A 3561-nucleotide genomic window follows, 5' to 3' on the forward strand; every position below is an offset into this window, starting at 1 on the left:
AAAACTTTTCCCCTCTCGCCAGACGAAACTGAAACCAAAAAAAAAAAGATTAAGCGTCCTTAATGAACTGAATTACTAATTTTTTCTACTGCACATCAAAAGACTCCCTAAATTATATCCAATGTCATATAACACTTCAGGAAAGATAAGGAGCACCTACTACGTACCTCCAAAGTCATGAATACAATCTAAATGACTAAATTTTCAGCAAATCAAATCAACAGGCTCAGTTTTTCCTTAAAAATATCGTAGTATGACTAACATGGAAACTAACCTTGCAGTGATTCCTAAGGCAGACACGAAACTACGGATCTTTACTAAACAGATTCAACTACAAACAAAGGTAAACAAAACTTCACAAATATACCGACAACGAGGTTAACAATGTGCCAACAACAATAATACAAAGGGGAGAGTTCGAAGTAGCGATGATGAAAATTTCAAAATCCATACAGAGCAGATATGATAGCATGAATTTTGATTTAGCGAGAGAAACATAAACACATTTATCATCTACTAATTCCTATGACCGTTAAAGCCATCTACAGCTATTCTCGTCGAACAACATCACAATCATAACATTACAGAGAAGGAGATGAAGAAAATAAGTAGGAACCGTAATAGGAATTAAAATTAGAGAGTCGTTCACTTGTTTCGGAGCAGCAAATGGGACGAACGAGCTATCAGTGAAGTTGTCACTATCGGGAGTCGATATTGTCTATTCGGGAACTTCCCAAATGATCGACCAAACTTCTGAAAGAAAACAAAAGAGAGAGGATATTCTAAAGAAAAAAGAGATAGCTTTTATCTTCTGAGAACCCTAACACATTGATATCTTTATCTCTTGCTCGAAAGCTTCAATCACCAGTAAGGATTCCAAAAAAACAGAAAAAAGAATAATCCTAAAACTATGGGTTTCTCTTTTTCTAAGAAACCTTCGAAACCTCAAAGTTTTCACCTCAGAATTTCTCCCTCTTCTCCGACCTCAAAAAAAATCAAACCCTAAAAATGTCAGAGAGGAAAAACCTTCCTTTTCTGAACCTCATAACTCCAACCCTACAAAGAACTCTCTCCCCTCTCGGCCTCCTAAAACAGCCTTTATATAGAGAATGGGCTAGGGTTCATTTTTAAGGGTTTCAATTAATGAAAATAAAAATGGGGCCTCCTGGGGATTATTTTGGGATTTTCTTCCCGAAGGAATTCAAAATTTGAACTTAGATAACGTTTTCTACCAACAAACTCCTACGAATTTTGGAATTTTCTCAGATAAATCCGAGCGGGTAGACCAATCAAAATTACAAAAAACAAAATTTATTCCAAACCAATGAAAATCAACCAGGTATGTACGAATTCGTACCATGGTACCCGAGATTCGCGAAATATGGACGTTGGATGAGCCACCTAGGCTTGTTCTAGAACGTTCTGGATCCCTACGCATACAAACCCGCGTGAGACGCGTGATGAATAAGAAACAGACGGGTTGGAGCTCGATTTAAGGGTTGGAATCGTTGGTAGATGGAAACCGATATTGTCATTTTGCTGAGGGTTGTACGATGTTGTAGCGTGTTTGTAGTGTTCTGGTAGCTGTTGCTGTTGATTGAAGGCTGTGGTTGAATTTGAACCTTGTAGCTGTAGCAGCTTTGGTTACTGATTAAAGGGAAAAGGGGATTGGAAGATGGGCCGAGTTATAGTTGTTGGAGTGGGCTTCGAGTGACAGAAATTGTAAGAAAAAGGTTGGTTGTAGTTTTAGTTGTTGGATAAAAGAAAATGGGCCTTCAGTTTGGGCTTTTTAATTGGTTAAGTTTTGGGGTATTGGGTAGATTGTGGGATTACTTAGAAAAACAACATCAATTTTAATTCAGTTCATTCTATTTAAATTTTAACCAAATCAAAAGTCAATTGGCCAATTGTATTGCAATTATGGCCCATTTAGTTTCAATTATGGTCGAATTCAATAGATTGGCTAAATTAAAATAAATCTCGATACAAATTAATACCTCTTTTAATCCCAAGTTTCTTGATTTAATAAAATCAAACAAATATATATCCAAATAAATTATTTGAGAATAAATTTTGTTTAAATCAAGACTTTAATTATTTATTTATTTTTCAAATAATCCTTAATTTAAAGCCCAATGTGATGAAAATGTTCATTTAAATGACATCATTTATACAATCTCGTATATGCAAATATGAAAATATATAATTATCACTTTAAATGACAAAATTAGCCCAAATACCTATTTTAAAATGCATTTATTTGGAAAAATAATTGCTGTGATTTTATTTGCAAATCGAAGAAATTCGAGAGTAAATGTAGTTATGGAGGGCAAAAATTAGGTGTCAACAACTGCCCCCTCCCTTTGGGTAGGATGGATGCAAGTAATCCTGAGCAAAGGGAGGTTGACGTTCCTAATTTTTGTCCGATCATAAATTTGTATCTAAGAGAGGTTGGTTTTCCGCGTGAGTTTCATGGAGTTATGGCCGAACCTCGGTATCAGGTTTCCTACATATCTCAGGTTTCATGAGAATTTAGGCCACTTGTAGTCCATAAAGCTTGATCTTGAGCATGATTTTCAAAAAATTCACAAGTTACCTCAATTTTTGAGTTTTTGATAAAACCGAGAAACTGGGGAATAAAGGGATTAGGGGGGAGGTTGGAATGCAGTCAAGTTTTCTACATAGATCCCAGCCTACATATCCTCAAAATTTTAGGGAATCAGATTGCTTGTAGTTTGACTCGATCGGTAGAAAAGATAATCTTTTATTTCAGACGATCTTTGGCTCAAGATGAGTGACAAGTTGATCGAGTTACGGAAAAAAGGCTTGTAACCTCTTAACCATGAACGTGGAGCTCTTCACATCCATAGGTAAGAATTTACCTGGGCATAATTTCCAAAGCTATATGAGTCTTATCACTCGAATTCGCAAGAAAAAGAAAGTTCTCCTCGGTATGAGTTAAGAAAAAATCCCAGAGGTAAAACTGAGACTAGAATATCCAAAAATACCCACATGCCTTCTAATAGAGGCGTGGTCAGATAGTGGTGGTGATCATCATTTAGCTCGCGTCTAGAGAGTTTGACATCCCTCTCCAAACTATGTCCCGTTTTGCTGCTGAGAAAGAGTTCCACATTGTGCTGCGTCCTTTTTTGAGTCATCCGCACCTGTGGTTTTGGTTTGATATTTTCATCCTCTCGGATGCTCTCGATAATTTCTCACACAAAAATCATTAGTGATAAGCTCAATTCACGAAAGAAGTATATAGTATTTTACCATATCTCCGCGTGAGTTGTTGTCTAAAAAGCAAAGTCATCCTTTTTTGTACCTTCAGAGTGGGGTGGCCCTTTTGGACACCGGCGATACTTTATGCAGAACGGTCTCTACAATCGTGTAATCTTATGATGGAGTGGAAACCCTTTTGGTTACCTATATCACTTTTTGTATGTAGAATGATAACCTCTCCGGTTATAGCCGATGATCTATTTATAAGTTTTCCTTAAATTTTCAATCTTCGGTTAATCTTGCGTATTATTTGATTGTTGGGTACGAGGCAACTTATAG

Source organism: Capsicum annuum, chromosome 4 (genome assembly GCF_002878395.1).
Source record: "Capsicum annuum cultivar UCD-10X-F1 chromosome 4, UCD10Xv1.1, whole genome shotgun sequence".
Classification (NCBI taxonomy): domain Eukaryota; kingdom Viridiplantae; phylum Streptophyta; class Magnoliopsida; order Solanales; family Solanaceae; genus Capsicum; species Capsicum annuum.